Source organism: Anabrus simplex, chromosome 1 (genome assembly GCF_040414725.1).
Source record: "Anabrus simplex isolate iqAnaSimp1 chromosome 1, ASM4041472v1, whole genome shotgun sequence".
NCBI lineage: Eukaryota > Metazoa > Arthropoda > Insecta > Orthoptera > Tettigoniidae > Anabrus > Anabrus simplex.
In genome coordinates, this window is record NC_090265.1 from 1,303,960,846 (window position 1) to 1,303,986,252 (window position 25,407).

The window sequence follows — 25,407 nt, forward strand, 5'->3', positions numbered from 1 at the left end:
CTCCAAGGAGTTTCTGTTTCTCAGTGTGGAATTTTTGGCATTTATTCTCAGTATTTCTGTTGTCTTGAACAAAACAAGATTTACCTAAAGTGGTAGCACTATAAGATACATATTTACAGTAAACATATTTCACGTCATCATAATGTAGTGTAGTTTAGTGCTGAATAATTGATGAGGAACGAATCGCCCACTTTATGTTTTCAATAACATTTTATTTGACTGTTTGAAGACATACTGTAAGATAGATGAGATTCAAAGACGCCAGTGATACACGGTTATAGCCTTAGGGGATGGCTTCGCCTATCTGCTTTATCTTGTTGGATAAGAAGGAGGCCAGGAAATTGGAAAATTTGACCGTGATCGTAAAAGGAAAGATGTGATGGAAGACAGAATGACTTTCTACACTATATATACACTCAATGCTCCTGTTCTTATTTGAGCATGTTTCATCCCATGAAGGCTTGGTTACGGTGATTTGTAGATGTTTAACTGGTTTATACCTATGTAAGAAAGTCACATAACAACATGACCACATATCCCTAACATGACATGTTACTTTTCTTTTTACAAGTTGCTTTACGTCGCACCGTCAAAGACAGGTCTTATTGCAACATTAGATAGCATAGGCCTACGATTGGGAAGGAAGCGGCCGCGGCCCTAATTAAGGTACAACCCCTGCATTTGTCTGGTATTAAAATAGGAAACCACCTTCAGGGCTACCGACAGTGGGGTTCGAACCCACTTTCTCCCGGATGCAAGCTCACAGCTGTGCGTCCCTACCCGCCTACCCGCCCAAGTCGCCCGGTCACCTATTACCACAAGTGTGTCTACTAGGCCTATATTACTACTAACTGATTAAGCCTACTCTTAATAATAAATAAATAAATAAATAAAATAAATAAATAAATAAATCCTGTATTTGAATGTTGCTTAGTTGATATTTGGAGGAAAAAAATGTTCAAATTACTTTGTAGATCATGATGAAATCAAATAACAAACATGCCGGTTTTAGTTACGTAATATTATATTTCACCCGCAGCTCCGCACTTTCGAAACCGGGTCGATCCTGGGTTGAAATATCCCTCTCAAAATTATCAAGTGTTGTCAGGAAGGGCATTCGGCCTTAAACATGCGACCAAAAGCAAACTGACCTTGAGTGGTTCCAGCGATCTCAGAAATAACTGGGATAAACTGAATAAAGTATTAAAGTTTATATCGGTTGAAAAATGTCCCGCCAAATGTCATAAGAGTATGTTTTTCTGGAAAACAGTTAGGGTTAGGAACAGCTTGCGTTTGAATGTTTATGTTTTTGTAAGAATGTGAATTATAAGTACACTTGATAGGCTTTATTTTTCATAGTACTAGGGCCTAACTGTTTTTTCCTTAGATTTGCTTCAGCATTTATATCGCATGAAAATAAGTTACTATATCTTATTCTGTTGTGTGATATGAAATGCAGAGTCACTGGACCTTTGTTTTCTTATATATATAAATGATATGTGTAAACAAGTGGAATCAGAGATAAGGCTCTTTGTAGATGATGTTATTCTGCACAGAGTAATAAATAAGATACACGATGTGAGTAACTGCAACGTGATCTCGATAATGTTGTAAGATGGACAGTAGGTAATGGTATGATGATAAACGGGGTTAAAAGTCAGATTATGAGTTTCACAAATAGGGAATGTCCTCTCAGTTTTAATTACTGCGTTGATGGGGTGGAAGTTCCCTTTAGGGATCATTGTAAATACTTATATATTAATATAAGGAAAGATCTTCGTTGGGGTAACCACATAAATATGAATGCAAATAAAGCGTATAGATCTCTGCACATGGTTATGAGGGTGTTTAGGCGTTGTAGTAAGGATGTAAAGGAAAGAGCATGTTTGTCTCTGGTGAGACCCCAACTAGAGTATAGTTCCAGTGTACGGGACCCTCACCAGGATTACTTGATCAAGAACTGGAAAAAATCCAAAGAAAAGCAGCTCGATTTGTTCTGGGTGATTTCCGACAAAAGAGTAACGTTACCAAAATGTTGCAAAGTTTGGACTGGGAAGACTTGGGAGAAAGGAGACAAGCTGCTCGACTAAGTGGTATGTTTCGAGCTGTCAGTGGAGATATGGCGTGGGAGGGCATCAGTAGACGAATGAGTTTGAGTGGTGTCTTTAAAAGTAGGAAAGATCAAAATATGAAGATAAAATTGGAATTTAAAAGGACAAATTGGGGCAAATATTCGTTTATTGGAAGGCGAGTTAGGGATTGGAATAACTTACCAAGGGAGATATTCAAACAATTTCTAATTTCTTTGCAATCTTTTAAGAAATTTTGCTGCTTGATGATGATGATGCTTGTTGTATAAAGGGGCCTAACATCGAAGTCATCGGCTGGATGAAATTTTAATCTACAATGTTTCTACCAAGCGGTCATGCCAGCTCCGATGGACACAATGGAGTCTATTCATCATCATAATCATTATCGCGCAGATTATTGCGTACATTCATTATTTCCAAATTATTTTGTACCAGTGGGGAAGCAGATGTGCTAGGCTGCGAAGTCAGAAGCGCAGAACTCGCCTCATAACGCTTGTCTCCTTAACATGGAGACTCTTCCGATAAGCCTTTCGATGCTCGACATTCATGATTTTGGACTTTATGGAATTCTGTTAAGCCGTTCTATCATCTTGAATACATTTTTGAACATTTTGAGACCGTTTTCTATCAGGCGAGTTGGTAGTGCGGTTAGAGACGCGGCTATGAGCTTGCATCCGGGAAATATTGGGTTCGAATCCCACTGTCGGCAGCCTTGAAGATGGTTTTCCGTTGTTTCCCATTTTTACACCAGGCAAATGCTGGGGCTGTACTTTAATTAAAGCCACGGCCACTTCCTTCCAACTCCTAGGCCTTTCCTATCCCATCGTCGCCATAAGACCTATATCGGTGCGACATAAAGCCACTAACAAACGAAAAAAGACCATTTTCTATCCATTTGTTGTGATATTTTACAAGACTCTTTCTTTCAATCTCTCGTACATATTGTTCTCAGATGTTCACTAGTTCACTTTGTTTTCGCCATATACTTGTGACACCAACTGAGGGAAATCAAACACCGCCTCATATGACGTGCTACTTTGTCAGAGTCCAGAGCTACACTGATATTGTTAGCCGCGCGGCAAGGAGATTTCAGTACCTGAAGATGGTGGTGCTATTACATTATCCGATGACGTAATACTGAAGTAAGATTCTTGTTGCTAGGTACAATGATCCTTCCTGTTTAAATAACTCTGTCGTCGCACGTATTGTCAAGACATGATTTCGATTTATAACGGCCCGATTAGGGTTATGAAACTATAGGATATGTTCTATGTCAAAGACGGTGCAAATCTTATCACTTCCGATTAATTATTTTCGATAGAAAGAACGAGAAAGGGAAGGTACAGGAAACACGTTTTTAAATTCAACTCCATCAGGGAAATGAAGTAACGCTGACGTCACGGCATCCCTTCAAGCAGCTTCGCCGAACCGATGCAACAGGCGGCGAGATAGATGTTACTATAGGATGGACCACTAAACTTTCATTTGCTTCAAATATCTTCGCATTATTTGAAGATAACGATACGTGCTTTTTACCTACATCACAACCTTTCCCCTGACCTTTCACCACTTACCGTACCTGAGGTGAGCCTTCGTATGGATTTAGTACATTTTTATGGCCGGATGTACATATTTCTTGCTTTAGCTTTTTAAAGTGTTGGTTTGTAGTGTGATACTTTGTATTCAGAATGAAGATATGTGCTGAGACGTGCTAAAACATCCAGACCCAGAACTATAGAAACCAACCAGGTAAAGATAAATCCCATTAAAATGGAACTTAACCCGGCACCTTGCAAACCGAAGGAGCCTAGGTGTTCACCTACTGTACATGAATAAACATAATGGGTAGATGAAAGAACGTACAGTGTGTGTCCCGTGCTTTAATAAGTACCAACGTAGCTATACTAAATTCTTCTTTTTCTTTTTTTCTATTGGCTTTACGTCGCACCGACACAGACAGGTCTTACGGCAACGATGGGACAGGAAAGGGCTAGGACTGGAAAGAAAGCGGCCGTGGCCTTAATCAAGGTACAGCTCCAGCATTTGCCTGGTGTGAAAATGGGAAACCACGAAAAACCATCTTCAGTGCTGCCGACAGTGCGGTTCGAACCCACTATCTCCCGAATAGTGGATACTGTAATGGAAGTATACCCCTTTTATCGCATATACTATAGTTCATAGGAAGTCATATTCAGGGAAGAAATTATTTCCACAGTCATGTTATAGCACTTCCGGAAAGAGTACTGAAATGTGCGCGATTTCACTCATGGCTCCAGAATTCTAAACGTTGGTGACATACCGAGCTGGTATATCAGAGGTTGTTCGTATGTTCACTGTCGTTTTGGAATCAACACGAGGTTTACGACATACGTGTCCCTTCTCTTCTTAGACTTAACTCCTGATGGTTCTATTTATCCAGATGGGGAACTAAATAACCTGATAAACAATTATATTCACAAGGGATGAGAGATCACCTTGACCGTAACGTGAACCAATGAAGTCTTAATTTCTGTGGCTTGCTGTGGTACATGAGATAATAACGGACCAGGAAATCAATGGAAGATTGTTCATGACATATATTCCAGTCTTTTTCGTAAACGATTGTATGCAAAAGAATAGGAGTTGACGACATTTCTCAAATACAGATACTAAGACAACGATTTTGTTAGACGTTCAGTTCATTTAGAACATACGTTGGAGCGTTGGCATATAAAATACCGCCATGTTCCTTCATAGACCGTATTAAGGTCCGAAAGAGAATTAGAACGGATGGAGGGGCAGATCGCCACCAAGTATGAGTTAAGTACCGAATTATGCTCAGGACACGCCCATTCTGGGTCAGGATAGAGTTTACATGAACACTCGAGGAGGGTTTGCTCTCGAAATGAATTCGTAAAAGGTAGATGAACGCACCGAGAATAAATATACAGTAGGATATGCTGAATTGAAGGTGCTGTATATTCTAGTTTATTCTCTTCTCTTCTTGGTGAAGATGACGTCTGATGATTTCGATGAAGAAAGCGACGGTCTATCCAGCATAATCCATTCATCAGGTTGTTTAGCGGTAGTGTCTAATCGTTGTCAAGCCAGACGATAAGGTGACTATAGAGACATTGTCATCGTACTGGAGTATTTTGTTGGTAGAGATAAACATCTTATTAGGTCGGTTGAATAAATTGCCCACTGTAGTGGGCTCAGGATTCTACCATGTGGTAATATTTTGTTAATATTTTGTGATCAATGAATAGATCAGATATAGCTGATGTTTATGATACGTTGTTATAAATTGTTTATACAATAAATATTAAAAAAGACTAAAAAGTTTGTAGTTTCCGTAATAGAAGTGAAATATACACGTTGTCCAAAGCAGCCTGGATGTGCGGAAAAAGTGCAGCAATATATCCTCGTAATTGGCAAGTTCTTTCAATGTCAGTGAGGTGATCCATAGTGCCTCTTGTTCTGCGAAATCCCTGTTTACATGGAGGCAGGAATCCATAGTGTTCCATATAATTCCATATACAACAAGCAAACAAAAGCCATCTCTGTACAGGCTATGATGACCTTTGGAGGGTTGGAAGGTAAAGTCTTCCACTGTCTGTAACCTCGGGACTTGGAGGGGTAGAGTGGTTAACTCTGGCCTCGGCCGCCTTTATCCCCAGAAATTAACCCGTTATTAATTTTGGGTGTAGGATGAGTGAAGCTCTGAGCCATGTGTACCTCCGGAAGTGGAAACCTCTTTTCTTAATAGTTTCGACTTTCTGACCGGGAATCGAAGCGATGTCGTTCCTGTTGAACCGAGCAGCCTTTACTATCTTGGTCGGGCACTCTCTGTTCCGTATACTAGAGGTGGGGACGGAGCGAGTAATACCGATGAGTAATCCAGTTGTAGCGGTAGAGCGCACCACCGATCCCCTCCGCTTACAACTGCGAGTACTCGCGGAGGACCTGAGCACAGTGTAGCGCACAACACGTACGAAAGTACCTGTATTCAATCTGTGTGTTTCGAATGTACGTATATATTTCCTACGCTTGTTATGTTTTGTAGATAATGTAAAGTCTGTTATATTATATTTGTGGTGTTAGTGTGATTTAAACATATTCGTAGACAGTAGTTATATTTTTAGAACATTTAAAGGAATTTAAAGAAATTTTTACAGAACGTTGTTCCACAAATGCCACGAAAACCGTCCGATGCCTGGCAGTTTTTTGACACCACTGATAATAGGAAACACGCAAAATGCAAATTTTGTGGCCGCACATACGCGACGGGTGGTGGCACATCAAATATAATATAATATAATATAATATAATATAATATAATATAATATAATATAATATAATATAATATAATATAATATAATATAATATAATATAATATAATATAATATAATATAATAACTGTATTTATAGAAGCATGCTACTGATAGCTGTTTGGCATTGGGACGTGTAGTATTATGTTGTCAGATATGTTTTGTAATCACATTTGTAAAGAAGGACATTCCAGTCAATGATCATTTACGTAATTACTCTTGTCATCCTGTAGATGAAATTATGTCAGTGTTTTTCATTATATTCTGATAAGATTCTTTATATTCAGGTTATTCTTCTCATTAACAGTGTACCGTATCACATGAACTTACGAAATAATTGTTAATACATTACTTTTCTGTCAACTTCCAATCCCCTTCTATACAAACCCTTTCGGTAGGTATGTGCCATACTTTGTTTCACTATTCGAATGATTTAACTCTACGAGTTACTAACATTTATTCCACATCCTACCTCCTACTCCCTAGCAGTTACGTATATAACAATTATAGTGAATATATATGCAGTTATTTACAGTTGTTACGTTGTGAGAGAAGGGTATTAATAGGGGGATGCAATACCTTCGCAGTGCCATACCTATAACGTGTTTAAACGTCTCGCGTCAGGACATTCACTCGGTAGTTCACTCGGTACTACCGGGTGATGACGTCACAACCACTGCTCCGCTCCGCTCCGTCCCCAGCACTACCGTATACCACTCCACTCTAGTATTTATAATTCTCTCTAGCCTTTTAACGACACAAGATGACAGCACTACTGGTTATAGGATAAGGCTATCATTAGGTATGATAATATCAATCAATAGGAGAAGATATGTTCATATTAAATTATAAATCTGTACAGGTAGTATAAGTGATGACAGAGGTAAATGAGGTAACATTTAATACTATAATAATAATCTATGGCCTCAGCTTCCGTATGCATACATTTCAATTTGAGGCCATCTGGCTGTCTGCTCGTCAATTTCGACGTTTCGTTTCACTCTAGGCCTACTAGATGGCAGACAGAGTAAACCAGGTCTTTCTTGGGCGTCTGTGGCTGAGATTTTAATGAATTTTGTTGGGTAAACAGCAAATGTGTCGCCAGAAATCTTTTACATGCCGACATCGTACGACGTCGTGTGTCGAATGGTCATTTCTCCGCCCTTCAAAAACCCAATTACCTCCGCCGGGTTTGAACCCGCTGTCTTGGATCCGAGGGCCGACACTCTACCATAGATGTACAGAGGTAGCTAACATTTATTACTGGATGTTATCTACATCCGGCGCAGTGCTGTTACTATCGTTGAGCATCCGTTGCAGTTCTGTCGTTTTAAAGTAATGAATGAGAAAGTGATCAAGTTGATTCATCAACTCATCTATTGTTGAGAGACAAAAGGAAGTCCAATGAAGTACATATCGTTGATAATGGTGTGACCTTACTTAGCTTTGACGCTTGCGTTGCTTCAAATAACGTTTTAATTAACAGGTGTATGCATAAGCATTATCCGGTTTTTGTGGTAAAAAACACGTTATTTTTAAGGGAAATTCATTTTTAGTGTATTCAAAAGTATTGGCCATCGGCTTCTAATTACTTCATTCATATTTCAGGTAAATTATGAAAACCATGCCAAAAAACTTATCTTTTGCGGCAAACCATTCGTCGAGCCATCTTCCAACTTCCTCGAAATTGCTGAAGTGCTGCTCTGCGAGCGCGTGCCCTAATAATGCGAAAGGGTGATAGTCAGATGGCGCCAGGTCGGGGTAGTACGGCGGGTGTGGAAGGATGTCCCCATCCAAGCGATTTCAAGGTGTCTTTCACTGGTTTTTCTGTGTGAGGCGGTGTCTTGTGTAAGAAAATCACTTTGCTATGTCTTCTGGCCCATTCTGGTCGTCTTTCGATCAATGTGTAATTTAAATTAATCTATCGTTGGCGACAGTATTGTGTTTTTAAGTTGGGTCATCATACAGCAACGCTTGCGATTGCTCGTCTTCGCACTTTTTATATCTACTAGAACGCACTGCCTTTCATATTGAAATCATCACGTTTAAATTGTCGAAATCATGTTCCACATGTTTTAATCAGCGGAGCATGTTCAGCATATGTTTCCATTAGCAAACGATGACTTTCCACAGCGTTCCTCTTTTGATTTAGTAAGAAAAGCAATGCGTGCCGGAAATGTTATTTTTCAGACACAAACGTCGGCATGATCAGTGAACGATACAACACAGACGCTAGTGTGTGTAGGTAGATTAATGTTAGAGGAACAAACTAACGTAACTTATGTGTCAAATTCATACGCTGCGTACTGTTAGCTGGCACCTTCCCTTAGTGAAACCAGAAAAGACTTATGGTTACACCTGGTATGCATTAGTTTATTGATACATAAGGTAGTAACGTCGGTATCGACTGTGAGCTTCTTTTCGTTTTGCTATCATCAGAGAACATTCCTGATCCCAACTAGTACCTGAAGGCTCTATCTTATGAGTACAAGGGCGCTCTTCAGGTATTGATATTTTCTCTCCAGAGTTAATTATTTCCTGCAGAGCATAGTATTCCTCTGTAGGGGCTGTGCGAAATCACGATATTTGGACGTCACTTGCAATTTTATTTGTTATAAAGTAGCCCGCATGTTTCGTATTCCACTTTGTAGTAGGATAATGAGCCATTTTGCCATATATTAAGCATTGTGCAGTAGTTGGCAGTTTACATCGGAAGCATGGATTCGTTGAATAACAAAGAAAAAGGTGATGTTACCAGTGTAGTTTTTGATGTTGCAACCAACTCAAATTAAAATCCCTTTTTCACGAAGTTTTCCGGATAAAAATGTCCTAAGAATGAATTGAAGCTGAAAAATCACGGAAATATGATGAGGTCCAATGAATATAGAATTTGAAAGAGCAGGAAAAATATAAGGTGACAACGACCGGTAGAGCATTAATAACGTAGTAGACTAAACCCATATCACGAAAGAATTTAATTAAATATGTGTTTTGTTATTCATATTTGAGATAATTTCAAGTGGATCAATATAAATGACATAACATAAAATACAGGTCATTACAATGGATTTTGTTACGTCCGTTTACGCCAGGAAACTGTTCACACGCCAACGTGGGAGAACGCCAAGTCTACAGAGCATCAATCTTTTGGGAGGAGCTACAAGTAGCCAGAAGAATAGTAGTGTGATTGCAAGAACGTTTCTTATCGTTAAGAGAATATGTTATTGCGTCTCAACTATGATGATGCTCGTTACTTAAAGGGGCCTAACATCTAGGTCATCGTCCCGAGTCTCAACTAGAAATGGGAGTTTATCCGCTCTTAAATTATTTCAAGTCGCTGAGTACAACAACGAACAGAGCAATTTAATGTGTGGAGAATAACACAGGATTTGCATCGAATTATTCGAATAAGGGGTTATTGTTGAGAGTCAGATTTTTGTTCGTGAGGTGCTCTTAGATTGTGAAACATGATTCCCATACATTTTATTCAATTTCAGTGTAACGGCCAAGGGAATTAAGTTATTGTACATGATACCACTCATAACAGGATGTGCATGATGCTGTAATACACCTACAGAAGAGGACACCGAGAGAAAGAAAACACGTCAATACCAGATCCAGGGGGAGAGTCAGCGGAAAGATGATTCCGAATATTTCTTTATTTTACAGAGTTTAATTTTTCTTTCAGGATGTAGTTGGTAGTATTCATGATTTTGAAAATAGTCCTCTACATTATGCAGAGAACGTAATGAAATTTAGAAACGCGAAGGAGACGTTAGGATCATCTAGAACAGTGCCTCTCAGGGTGCATGCATTGTGCACAGTGCAAAAGATGGCTTCGCTTGCTTGACCAGAGTGCAGACCCCCACTCATCGATTTGGAGCAATAGCGCTGTCTCTCTCTTTCCCCACGCCTGTCTCGGTCGCTCCGCCTGTCTCCCTCTTCCTCACTTGCTCCGTAGCGCTCCAAATCCGAGCCTAGTTGAGCCGAGCTTAGCCTAGTAGCCAAGAGACGATGCGTTGGTCCGACCCGAGCCGAGTGGGACCGATGCACTGTGCACAGGAACTCTGCGCCGCAGTTTTCACGCGTGAGATTTTGGGCGTTTGAGAGGCCCGGGTCTAGAATGTACTAACTGAGCGATGTTGATAGTTTACGTTAATATACCTAGCTCGATAGCTGCAGTGGCTTAAGTGCGGCCAGTATCCAGTATTCGGGTGATTGCAGGTTCGAACTCCACTTTCGGCAGCCCTGATGATGTCTTTCCGTGGTTTCCCGTTTTCAAACCAGGGAATTGCTGTAGCTGTACCTTAATTAAGGACACTGCCACTTTCTTCCCACTCCTAGCGTTTTCCTGTCTAATCGTCGCCATAGACTTCTCTTGTGTCAGTGTGACGTAAACCAACTTGTAAATAATAATAATAATAATAATAATAATAATAATAATAATAATAATAATAATAATAATAATAATAATAATAATAATAATAATAATTACGTTGATAAGAGAGCATTAAGTCATCAGAATTTTACCGGTTCGAAATTGCTGTTTGGGAAGCCACGTCCTTAAAATATGACCGTATTTCTGGTGTTATAGCTAATTATTCTGAGAATATAAACCTTGATTACGGAGTATTTCCTGTTAATTGGCCGAATTACGGTATTTGTAATTACATTTGAACAGAAGGTTGTGCTGACGTTAAGGGTTCTTTTAAAGTTGACTAAAGGGAACATAGTTGCATCGGAAGATGGTGGTAACATGTAAAGGGAGTGCTATGATTTATATTGGACAGATGTTGATACGCGTAAGGAATATTGTCATCGAGATGATTACAATTCATGGAGGATAACTGAGTGGAGTCATGCAATTAGTTCAAGGGATTGTCTTCGGAGATACATGGTAAAATATGATACAGTCTTCATAAATGGAATAATAAGACTGCAGACCGAGAATACATGAGATAAGGTTCGTGCATAAGTAGTGCGTTACAGGATTGTCGAACTTAATAATAAATAGAAGAGGAATATTATATTGAATCTTGAATTATACCAGGGGCTGTCTGGCCGAGGTGGTAAAGGCGTGCACGGTTCGCCCGAAAGGACGTGTGTTCGAATCCCCGTCAGGAAGTCGTAAAATTCAAGAAACGAGATTTCCACTTCCGAAGGTGCATGCGGCCCTGAGGTTCACTCAGCCTACACCAAAAATGAGTACCAGGTTAATTCCTGGGGCCAAAGCGGCCGGGCGTAGAGCTAACCACGTGTCGAATTTACGAATAGTGGAAGCCTCCAAAGGCCTTCATGGCCTGTACGGAGATGACTTTGCTTTTTTTTATTATACCATGTATAATGAGCTATGTTAGATGACGAAACCCGTGAGGTAATGATAATAATGGCGTGTGGCTTTCGGAGAGGCCTCGTGCAGGTCTTTCGATCTACTCCGTATAGGCTACCTGAGCGTCTGTGAAGACTGGGCGCTCCTTACGATGAAGAGTTCTACTGATGAGGACCCAGCCAAGAATAAAACCCAGGACCTCGTGGACCATGGCCATGGAACTGGACTGCGTGATAATTATAGCTATGTTCTGGAAGAGTAGGTTATGTCCAATCTATACTGTGTTGTGTGAAAATTGCATTCCATATGACCCAGAGCTGTTTAGTTCGAAAGCCAGCAAGATCATCTGAACTACAACATGTTTTTGTTTTTTACAATTTTGCTTGATCTCGCATCGACAGAGATATGTATGCCTTATGGAAATTGGGAAACCACGGAAAATTTCTTCAGGGTTGCTGACAGAACAGTGGTGTTCTAATCCACTATCTCCCAAATGCAAGCTCACAGCTGTGCAAGCTAACTCCATCGGCAGCGAATTTCTATATATGTTTGTGATGCACGGTAGTGCAGTCATTTACAGGATATTCCTGAATCTGTGTCTAGATGTACCCAGGCCATCTTAAATGTGGTCAATGGCGAAATCATTTTGTAAATTGAGATATATCTAATGTCTTATTTGGGGCGAGGATCACAAATCAACGTATGATTTTATTACCTTATGCACGCATGCTTTGGTGTACTGTATGCTGTTTCCTTTGTCATTCAATTTTGATGATGTGAACCTGTATTTCTTTCAATATGTTGTAACTTACGAGACTTGTTGTGTCAGTACCTGCGATTGTTGGTTGGTAACTATGGCGACACTTGTGTTTGAGAAAATGCACCTCAATATACGAGAAAGTGATGTAAAACAACCGTGATCAGTTACTGGGCACGAAGGAAGGCACGTTGAAATAGACGAAGACATTCTCGATTTAGTGCATGCCAATTCTTTGACCAACACCAGTAAAGCTGCGGTTCGAAATTACGGCATAGCGAATTTTACATAAGAATGGCAATTCCTATTTCATTTACAGCCTGTGCAAGTACTCCAACATTGGGAAAATGGACAAACGGCTCCGTTTCTCCCAGTGGGTGCTGCATAGAAGTAGTGGTGAGCCCGACATTCTTAACCATGTATTGTGGTCAAATGAATCACAGTTCACGAGGTATAAAACACACATATGGGCTCTAAGGAACCCTCATCTTGTGTGATATTCCTCCCACCAAGATATATTTTCAGTTAACATCTGGGTGGGAATCGTACGGAATACTCGGATTTGATCCTACATTACATACTGGAAGGCCGTTTAGTTGATAATTACTGTCTGCACTTTATAGATATTGTTAGGTTTTTGTAGGAACATATGGTTTCAACATAACATATATCCCCCTACTCCCCCCCCCCCCACCTCGTACTCACGTCCTGTTAGTTAACGGCTGTCCGACTCGTTGGCTGAATGGTCAGCGTACTGGCCTTCGGTTCAGAGGTTCCTGGGTTCGATTCCCGGCCGGGTCGGGGATTTTAGCCTTAATTGGTTAATTCCAATGGCCCGGGGGCTGGGTGTTTGTGCTGTCCCCAACATCCCTGCAACTCACACACCACATATAACACTATCCTCCACCACAATAACACGCAGTTACCTACAAATGGCGCCCACCCTCATCGGAGGGTCTGCCTTACAAGGGCTGCAATCGGCTAGTAATAGCCACACGAAATTAATATTATTAGTTAACGGCTGAAGAAGCATTGTCCCGGAAGATGGATTGGTCATGGGTAATCAGTGACCTGGCCTCCTTGATGCCCTTTGGATTCCTTTCTGGTTTCTATGAAGGGAAAGATCCGCGCAATAGACGTTCGCTCCCAGAAAGACTCCTCAATGGTATACGGAATGTTGCAGGTAACACAAGACATTAGACGTCGCTGATAAGCAATGTCGTTTTTCGCTCGGTACGCCTAGACCCTTTTACTCGATGTGACCAATCAACAGTGTGCCCACAGATTTTGAAATGGAAAGGTCCCGTACACACTCACTATTCACACTTATTTTTAAAATAGGTATAGTATTAATGTTAATTAGGACTGACAGTTGCTGTAGCATCATCAGATCCAGACCTGAATGTGCAATAGCTGTCTTTGCAGCGTCGAGTTGCATTACAAAACCGTAGTGTGTGGGAGTCTATATCTATGTTTTGTTATTTTTCCTTATCACCACCTTGATTTTTGCCATTGGGTAGAAACTCTTCCTATGTACAGACATATCGAAGGGCTACATGGATTAATCACAAATAACTCAGGCCTAGATACAAATTTGTGATATTTAATAAACGTAACCTTTCATATTCTAATCATTTTATTTCTAAAAGAGGAAGAAAATAAAATTTTTAAGAAAAGCTATTTGTTACAATTTTCTTTACGTCACACCGACATTAGACCCTAACTGCTCTTATGGCGACGGTAGGATAGAAAAGGGTTAGGAGTGGGAAGGAAGCGAGCGTTACCATAATTGAAGTACAGCCCGAGAACCACGGAAAACCATATTCACGGCTGCTGGTGTGGGATTTCGAACCCAATATCTCCCGAATGCAAGCTGACAGCTACGTGATAATAAGCCGTAGAACTCTCAGCACTACATACAGTCGAAATCATTATTTGAAACCTCCCACACAGTCAAGATTCAAAATACTGCCACTTTAGTAAGAACCTGCTGGCTACAACAGATCTATCATTCGCGGACGAAAGTTACTTTTATATACCTGTTTTCTTCATTTTCTTCCTCATAACACCCTCACGATTACAGTCATGGTATTTTTAAACGTGCAACTTTCCTAACAGAGTCGGAGTGAGCTACAGCAGCCGTGAAGTTCACTGTATAGTAGGCCTATGAGGTGAGCAGTCCTTTGAGAGACCATCAGCACTGTTGCCTAACGAAATCGGGCAGCTTGTGTTACGCCACGACTACATTAACCACGCGAAATTACAGGTGTAGATTCAGTTTAGAATCCGGCTATATATTTATTTATTTATCAGTTCTATAATCCACACTACTAAGGAGAGAGTGTATATACAGCGCTCAAGAAAAGTTCTGCATATTCTGGTTTAGAGCACTTTTATTTTGCTGGCCGGTTTGAGAGGCTCAGACGGTTGAGGCGCTGGCCTTCTGATCCCAACTTGGTAGGTTCGATCCTGGCTCAGTCCGGTGGTATTTTAAGGTGCTGAAATACGACAGCCTCGTGTCGGTATATTTAATGATAACTCCCGCGGGACTAAAATCCAGCACCTCGATGTCTCTGAAAACCGTAAAATTAGTTATTGGGAAGTAACGCAAATAATAATATTATTATTATTATTATTATTATTATTATTATTATTATTATTATTATTATTATTATTATTATTATTATTATTCATTTTTCTGTTTGTACATACATTATACAATTGCGAGTGATATATAAAAAGTGAAACGACATGCAGTCAGCTTGCAAAAGCAACGAAACTGCTATCAAAGCATGAAGTTGGTAATGTGAAATTTTGAAAACAAAATTTATCGTCAGTATCGTGTATATTAACCTCGATTTCCGAGGCATATTTAACCCAACGAGGCATAAGACACCACATAAGAAGCCAAATTATTTGGCACCGATTTTTCCGCTCTTGGATAGATAATTCACTCGGTTTTTGAATGTTAGCAGAAGGATTATGATGGTGGGCAATTTATCACTTCGGTTCACGCCTCGCATTTTGAACGCAGTTTATGTTCGAAGAGTAAGTTGGTCACATCATTCGCAGTATGCTATTCTATTCGTTTCAAGGAGCTGATTCATAATTCTGCCTCTTCTTGTGGCACTGCAGGTTGAAGGGTTCGTTACATCTCTCACCGTATGTCTCCAGACTCTCACATATCTCCGGTACGTGACGGTGCTCTCCGTCCCCGTATCTGTTCTTTCAGACATGAATTTATCACGTCTGTTCTCACACTTCAGTTCCGTGCAATTACGTCAGGAGTCACGTCTTCCTTGATGAATTCTAATGATGATAGATGATCTGTCAATGATAGCTTGGATATATTAACTTCGTGTGGCTATTTCTAGCCGAATGCAGCCCTTGTAAGGCAGACCCTCCAATGAGGGTGGGCGGCATCTACCATGTGTGGGTAAATGCGTGTTATTGTGGTGGAGTATAGTGTTATATGTGATGAGTTGCAGGGATGTTCGGGAAAGCACAAACACCCAGTCACCGAGCCAAGATAATTCGACATTTAAGGTTAAAATCTCCGACCCGGCCGGGAATCGAACTCAGGGCACTCTGGAACAAAGGCCAGCGCGCTAACCATTTAGCCATGGAGCTGGACATAGCTTGGATGAAGAGCAAGAAAAGAAGAAAGAGTGGGTTCATTCTATATGTAAACGCAGGAGTTTAGAAGAAAAGTTTTCTACTCTAGGACTTGATGGACGACAAAATAAAAGTTTACGGATATTTCATAATGCACAGAAATACATTCAGTGTGCTGTTAAAGGATGTCGAACCTTAAATAACAAAAATTGGACACATTTTGGAGACCTGCAATTACACAGAAGCAAATGATAATATATGTCAAATTCTCCGAATGTAATAATATTATATTACTAAGTTATACAGGCCTATGCAGTTTTTATATTATTAATAACTTTACTAAATTTGTATCAAATATCACACACAGGTTTTCTTAATCTGATACGAATAATATGTTGTAATTCCTCACGTTCATTTTCCATTTTCTCTCCTATTTCATTCCATACATGGTTTTTCAAGCCGCTGTCCATGTATTTCGGATCAGCTAAATTATATAAAACAGAGTGTGCCTTCACTAATTCAATCAGCAGTTCGTCCTTCATTTCGGGAAATAAGGATCAGTTCAAACTTACACAGATAACCACAGCATTCCAAGATAACTGAGAAGCAGGAAGGTGTGAAGAGAGAAATCACGTTCGTGAAAAACGCGAGCGAATACGTTTTGCCAGCAGGATCACGGAGAAGCACTGAAGGTCACGGCGAATGCCGTCGACGGAACTGTTGGAACTCGTTGCTTCGTTTACACGGCGACGATATTTTATTTTCACGGAATATGCCGTCACGTCCCGGAGATGTGTGAATCGATCTTATCACCCCTGTTATAAGACTGCAAACTTATATACAAAAAGAAACGACATACAGTCATGCAAAAGCATGCATTTGGTAATCTAAAATTTAAAATTACGAATGGCGTATACAAACAGAAACAACACATAGTCAGCTATGCACACACAGTGATGGAACAAAGTGACCAGTGTGGTTAGATAAGTAATATATATAAAGAGTGTAAATTTCCACTGTTCGTAATAATATGTTGCCCACCACACACGAGCTTCCCTATGGAGTGGTTTAAGTGTTTTTTTTAAGCATAGACCGCCTTAATATCAGCCCTCCATCCTGCAGCCGATTTCGCCACTCTCTGATCAGACACAATCACTTCGGCGTCCTTCCGAAGACTTTGGCGGAATGAGGTAGCAGTAGCCCTGGGTCAACGACGTGTTGAAAGTAACAAGTCGTCGTTGCCGGGACAAAACCTCCTATGTGAAATATTTCAGCTTAGAACTTTGGCCGCTAAGTTTCTGTCATCTAAGGTGCAATATTGTGTGAATATTGTCAAGGCATTCTCGCTCTTCATAATGTATGTGCTGCGGGTCAGCATATCTCCAAAAATGTTATCACATAGGAGGTTTTGTCCCGGCAACGACGAAGTATCGATCCTCCCTCGAGTTGTTTCCCATCCATTGTCATTCAGCAATCATTTGTGTCTCCCTGAAATTCTTCCGAACTGTACTGACATCACTCTGAATCAACCAAATCCTTGTCGTTATCCATCTAGCATGAACGTTAAGAAATTATACTAATCGGTTATTTAAAAATTAAATATTGGTCTTCAAATACATATAACATTGCAGGTTCTACTTTGACACAAAATTGGTGAAAGGTCGAGAGAGAAAGAAAGGGAAATAAGTAAAGAATAAGCAAAAACAGATCAAACGCAAACCAGTACTACGTATGTCAAGTGAATGTCAACTAACTTATTCTAACAGAAACGGCTCACGATCAGACAATGATTGAGCCAGGATTTCAACAAACTGTTTAGAAGCATAATACTAAGTTCAGGAAGTGAACAAAGTGAGTGGAAGCATGGTACTGTCTTCTTCTGTATTATTCCAGGGGAGATGATCTATATGTTTTTTTTTTTGCTAGTTGCTTTACGTCGCACCGACACAGATAGGTCCTATGGCGACGATGGGACAAGGAAGGGCTAAGAGTGGGAAGGATGCGGCCGTGGCCTTAATTAAGGTACAGCCCCAGCATTTGCCTGGTGTGAAAATGGGAAACCACGTAAAACCATTTTCAGGGCTGCCGATAGTGGGGTCGAACATACTATCTCCCGAATACTGGATACTGGCCGCACTTAAGCGACTGCAGCTATCGAGCTCGGTGACCTATATGTTAGAGCCCATTAAACAAAAAAAATCTTGTTATTTCCTTATTATTATTCTTCTTCTACCACTTTTCCCACACCTGTGGGATCACAAGTACGAACTGTGTCGCTTGTATGGATTTGGCCTTGTTTTACGACAGAATGACCTTCCTGACGCCAGTCTTACGTGGAGGGATGTAATCACTATAGCGTGTTTTTGTGGTTGTCGGTAGTGTGGTGAGTTTGAATATGAAAAGGACAGTGTTTGGAAAACCATAAACATCCAGCTCCGAGTAGGAAGAATTAGAAGAATTAATCAGACGTGATTCAAATCATCGACCCAGCCAGGAATCAAACCCGGGGCTCTCTGATCGTAAGACCTCCACGCTCAACATTCGTCGAAGAAGTGAAATAAGCATAGCATTGTCTATAAACACGAAACCGTGATTACACACTACTGAATTCAAGAAGTCACTTGTACCTGTCTGTCTGTTAGGTCATCAGCTCAGAGGCTGGTTGGATCCTCAAATAGCAACACCAAAGGCTATGCAACTATAGGAAAACAGCAAAAACCAATGGCAGCCTCAAAATGAGGCGTATTAGGCAAGATGAGGAGTGAGGTAGTTTGCCATTGCTTTCCACACTGGGCCAGACAGTGGTCTTTTAGGACGACTGATCCTATGAGCAACGCCTTTAATAACACTCAGACGCACTGTTTGTACTCCGAATGTCATTACTTAGCACTACCCATACCCCAGAAGCTTCTATATTGTCACAGCCATGGATGAGACGGCGACTGGACGGACGGACGGATGGATGGATGGATGGATAAATTGAAACTGTGTATTTATATTTGAGCTTCATTTCATGATTTCCAAATTACCTTCATCCTTTCATTTTGCAGTTTAATTATCTCTTCCGTTCAGTTGTTATATCTTCTCCATCTTGTGGAACCGTTTGAAGTTTTGTACGAATCTTCTAGAAATTCTACCTTGTACTACACCATCTGTTATACCGATCTATCCGTATCTTTCTTTTTTCGTTGGATCCATTAGTTTCCATTATTTATCTTGTAAAACAAGGCTAATATTTCATTTTTAAAATCTGTTGTTATCCATCCTCGTCATTTGACCAATGAATCTTATTCTATTCTTTCAGATTTTATTTAAGTTTTAAATAACTTTCAAACATAATTCATAGTCTCATTTATACTTTCGATACACATAAAATCATCAATTATAAATAAGATGTTCACAGCTGTAAAATATATGAACAATCGTTACTTGAATCTAAATAAGAACATTTGAGATATACCTAATGTTTGATGTTTATGTACGTGGAATTATTTAAGGATAAATTAGGCTTGATGTAGATTCTTTAATAGTATACACATGAACAGTTAGTACTGTGATCGCGAGAAAACTACTTATCTTTGAATAACGTTATGTTAACATTTTGTATGTCTTCATCTTGCATCAGATACTGAGATAACGTTCAGTAATATTATAATGATTAAGATATTTGTGAGATTTTGTATATGGGAGCTAATCATAGGAACCTCTTAACTGATGTCAGTCGTTCTTTCAGCTTTAGAAACTACAATCCTAGATTATTACAGACTCTATATAACTGAAGTTTGTCTGCAGTGCAAGCTATTAAATAAAAATTAAGTCCAGAAATTTGCGTATCCGAAATCCTTACAAGTGAATACGCTGTCTAAACTATTACCGTCATCATTTAGCATTCTTACTTATGTCAGATTTTCACTTGATCGACTTCCATTCATCTCCATCTTCCACCTTCCTCATAATTCTTCACAACCTCCTCCTTTACTGCTGATATCGTCCAACAGTCTTGCATTCCCTCTGTCTCCCTTTCCTGGTGCCAATCGTTCGAGTAGCTCAACTAGAAAGCATACCCTTCTTAAATTGTGTCCTATCCAGTTCTTTCCTTCATGATCTGTAGTATGATCATTGCCTCTCAATGTCTCCTTATTACCTTTTCATTCCTCATTTTATCGGTAAAATTGATCTTTTCCACTTTTTCCAACATCCACATCTCAAATGATTGCTCTATCGTCCTCTTTCCTTATCGCCTAGGGTTCTGATCCATACAAAGCAATACTCTACACCAAGCAATTCATCATACGTTTCATAAGTTAATTATCCAGGCTGCTACAATGTAGTCTCTTCCATCTGTTAAATGCTTTCCTAGCCGTTGCTACCATGATTATAATTTCTTGCCCACAATGCATGACCTCACTTTTCCAGCTTCCCAGACACTTGAAGGCCGATACCTGTTCTATTTGCTTATGCCCTATCATGTACTCACTATTCTATTTTTAAACCTATAACCATCCCTAAATTATTATAAATTCATCAAAAATAATATCGGTAATATCTAATATATCGGTGTATCTAATATATTCTACAGAAACCTCAGCGAAAGTATGCGTTTTTTTCTTTAACAGATAATTAGTGCTTTTATTGATACTGTTTTATCAGTTAATCGAATAGCGGAGTGTATGAACAAAGCTCGTAAAAGCTAAGAACTTATTAAACTGAATCATACAGTAAGTGAAAAAATAATAACTACGAATGATAAGTGTTGCAATACGAGGTACTTATCATCGATCAACAACATTTTAGAAGTGATTGAGGAAATTACATCCTACACGTACACTAACACCTCGGTTCATACAGAAAACCTTCACATAATGTTCACATAGAGGACTGATGTCACACTTAAATACATTGTTGCACAAACTAAATCCACCAAACCTGTGCAATGGCACAAGATTATGGGCCAGAAAACCGTGTAACAATAGCATTGAAGCCGCTACCTTTAGTAGGCCAGAAGCAGGTACACATACCTCGAATACTCGTGACACAGACAGAATTACCTTTTCGCCGCAAAAGGCTGCAATTTCCTGTAAAATTTACTTTGGAACAACAATTCATAAAGTCAAGAAGCTACTCTCTTTTTGCTACTTGCTTTACGTCACACTGACACAGATAGGTCTTATGGCGACGATAGGACAGGAACGGCCTATGAATGGGAAGGAAGCGGCCGTGGTCTTAATTAAGGTACAGCCCCAGCATTTGCCTGGTGCGAAAATGGGAAACCACGGAAAACCATCTTCAGGGCTGCCGTCGGTGGGATTCTACCCCACCATCTCCCGGATGCGAGCTCACAGCTGCACGCCCCTAACCGCATGACCAACTCACCCGGTAAGTCCAGAAGCAAACGTCTAAACGTGTGAGTTTAAATTTCAGGTAAGGATTTTTATCTCATGGCCAATTATATGTCAGGTTATCCAGATCCAGTAGCACAGAATCATTCCAATATATGATTTGCATGGTGACGTGTAGACATTATTTATAATTAAATATTTAATTTAAGGTAAATAATTTAACCATAGTCTAAACTAAAGTATTGTACGCAACATCCGCTTTTTTTTATCTTACTCATTTAAAAATTGCTGCAATCGTAACATTAAACATCGCTTTCCGTGGCTGTTGCGAAAATATGTATTAATAATTGCAAGAAATGCACCTAATAATGCAGTGTGCAATTTTCGGACATTGAGGACTCGGGAGTGAGGAGAAACCAGCTGCTCAACTGAGTGGTATATTTCGAGCTATCATTGGAAGGATTTTGTGGAATGGTACTAGCTGACGAACAAAGTTGCATGGAGCTCTTAAATGTAGAAGAAGATATGAAGCTAGATGGAATTTAAGGGAAAATTCTGGGTAAATATTCATTTATAGGAAGAGGAATTAGGTATTGGAATAATTTATCAAGGGAGATGTTTGATAAATTTACAGCTTCTATAAAATCATTTAAGACTACGTAATAAGTTTATAGAAAAACTGCCACCTATGAGACAGTTCTACATGTAATTGATTGATTGATTGATCATCCGTCATACGCAGAAACATCAGATAATATTTATTTTTAGTGACCACATTCAATATTGAGGGGCTGCCTGGCCGAGGTGGTAAAGGCGTGCTCGGTTCGCCCGGAAGGACGTGGGTTCGAATCCCCGTCAGGAAGTCGTAAAATTTAAGAAGCGAGATTTCCACTTCCGGAGGTGCATATAGCCCTGAGGTTCACTCAGCCTACACCAAAAATGAGTACCAGGTTAATTCCTGGGGACAAAGGCGGCCGGGCGTAGAGCTAACCATTCTACCCCATCACGTGCCGTGGTTAAAATTGGTGGAAGCCTTTACCTTCCACTCCTCCAAGGGCCTTCATGGCCTGTACGGAGGTGACTTTGCTTTACTTTACATTCAATATTGAGAATGTCCGTTATTGAGAAATAATTTTTACTCATATACCAATGTATTTTGGCGTAGAATTATGAAATGTCTGTTATCTAGGAGAGGCGACAATTCAGGAGAATTCCTAATTCCTCTTCCAATGAACGTATGTTTTCCACAGTTTATCCTCTTGAATTTTAAATTTATTTTCATAGTGCGATTTCTCACTTTCAAAAACTCCATTTAACATTATTTGTCTATCGCAATTATTTCACGCCAATTCTCACTCACAGCTCGGAAAATACTGCCCAGTCGAACAGCTCCCCTCCCTTGTAACTGGAAACTTTCGGAACATTCTGTGTTCAAATATCAAAAGTATTAAAAAAGCTTATTTTGTGATGCAATACTAGAATCCCCGAGTAGATACAGCATTGATGGACGTTTGTCTAACAAGTGACCTATGCCCACTCCACCCACTGGTGGAGATGATGCGTCGTCAGCGTAACGGATTCTCTTCTTTACACTTTGCTTTACGTCGCACCGTCAGGGATAGGTCTCATGGCGACGATGGAATAGGAGAAGGATAGGAGTGGGAAGAAAGCGGTCGCGACTTTAATTAAGATACACCCCAGCATTTGCTTGGTGCGAAAATCGGGAACTACGGAAATCCATCTTAAGCGATGCCAACAATGTGGTTCGAACCCATTATCTCTCGAATGCAAGCTCACTGCTGCGCACCCCTAACCGCAAATTCGCTCGGCACGAATCCTCTTGGCCATTACTCTTGTCATTATAGAACGGAGCTGCTATCTTACCATCACGTATCCCCTCGAATGTTTTCACGTACACTGCTGTAAGTGCACTCGAACCAGTCCTCAGATCCAGCTAAAATTCCCTGAACTGGTTCACAATTGAATCTGGGGCCTCCGGGTCCAATATATTCGGTTCAATATATTTTAGTTGATAGTATACGAACGTGAAGCCTCTGTGGCTCATGTGGCAGCACGCCGGCCTCTCACCGCTGGATACCGTGGTTCAAATCCCGGTCACTCCATGTGAGATTTTTGCTGGACAAAGCGGAGGCAGACAGGTTTCTTTCTCTGGGTACTCCGGTTTTCCTTATCATCTTCCAATCCAGCAACACTCTCCATTAACATTTCAACTGCCAGTCATTTATCATTGTCCCAGAGGAGTGTGACAGGCTTCGGCAGCCAGCACGTTTACTATCCTCGCCGCTACACGGGGGCTCCATTCATTCTATTCCTGACCCGGTCTGATCACCGGAAACAGGCTGTGGATTTTCATTTTCAGTATACGAACGTGAATGATCACTGTCCATTATTCAGGTCGCAAGTCAACAGGGTATCAAAACTGTGACTATTTATTCAACAGAGTTATCGTGGTGAGAAAGGCCCCATTTGATTATAGCACACAGAATAAAATGCTGGGGACGTTTGATCAAATTGTTTTTTCAACACAGGAGCGTAAATGATTTCAGTAACTTTATTCTCTCCAATGCCATCATCGTTGTCGGATATCCGGTTGCAATCAGTTTTATGGTTTTGACTGCGTTCACGAATGACGCTCTAATGAAAATGAAACAGAGCCGTTACTTCGTTTTATTCATATCCATTTATTTGTGTAATAAATCCTTTATGTTCCTAATCCGATATTGGCCTTCATGCACACGAATATGTAATGTTCCCGAATTCAAACAGTGTAATGGCAGCTTATGGCATAGTACAGAATGACGGTCGAGTGCATAATGTAGGACAGTATTATTGTGCTATACCACCTACATTTAAAATCATACATGCCTACACCATAACACTGAAGTGAATCCTGTGGTACTGACACACATATATCATAATTAAGTAGTTAACTTAACCGAAGTTACGCAGTGTGACTATGGGTTTCGAAAGTCCACTCACAAGCACAAGGTACTTTTTACTCCTAACAGAGCCAATGATAGGTCATAATTTCCGGAACATCGTGCTACGTTCTAGTGGGTAACTAAAGGCAGTCGTGCGCTTCGCCAGATGTACGAATTGAGATAAGTTTTAACAAAAAAGGGGTGATCGACAAATGCATTTTACTGATGGAATATGCTTTGCTATATACAACACCAATCCCAGGTTCCTCGGAATAACTCTTGACAGAACGTTGCCTTTCCACAAGCATCTCTCCATCAGCGCTAGGAAATAAAAAGACACAGCACACTACATCAACTTGCTGGTTTCGCATGGGGAACTTCTTCGCCAACCTTACTTACGTACATCAGCTTTGGTTTTGGTATAGGACTGTTACGAATAAAACTCCGACTGTTTTATTATTTTAATTTTGTCCGGCTCCATGGCTAAATGGTTAGAGTGCTGGCCTTTGGTCACAAGGGTTCTGGCTTCGATTCCCGGCACGGTCGGGAATTCCCTGGCACGGGGGCTGGGTGTATGTGTTGTCTTCTTCATTATTTCATCCTCAACACGACGCGCAGGTGACCTACGGGCGTCCAATCAAACGACCTGCACCTGGCGAGCTGAACCCGTCCTGAGATCTCCCGGCACTAAAAGCTATACGCAATTTCATTTTTCTATATTTCAGGATAACTCATTGAATGCACACACGCACATATATACGCACGCAGTTCTGATCAATTGCTAATTTCTCTCTATTTAGAAGTTTCTCTTCCTTATGACACAGCAGGCGGTACGGCCCGTTGCTATACCTGGGGACGACAAATCCTTACATTCACTTCCCCATGTCAGTCACCTCATACAGCAGATGGATTTGAACACAGGGCTACGGGCTACATACACGATGACTATTCCTTGGTTCGACTCAAGAGACATTCCAGTAATTCACACAGTCACATGCAGTGAACAACCAAACAGCTCAACAGTA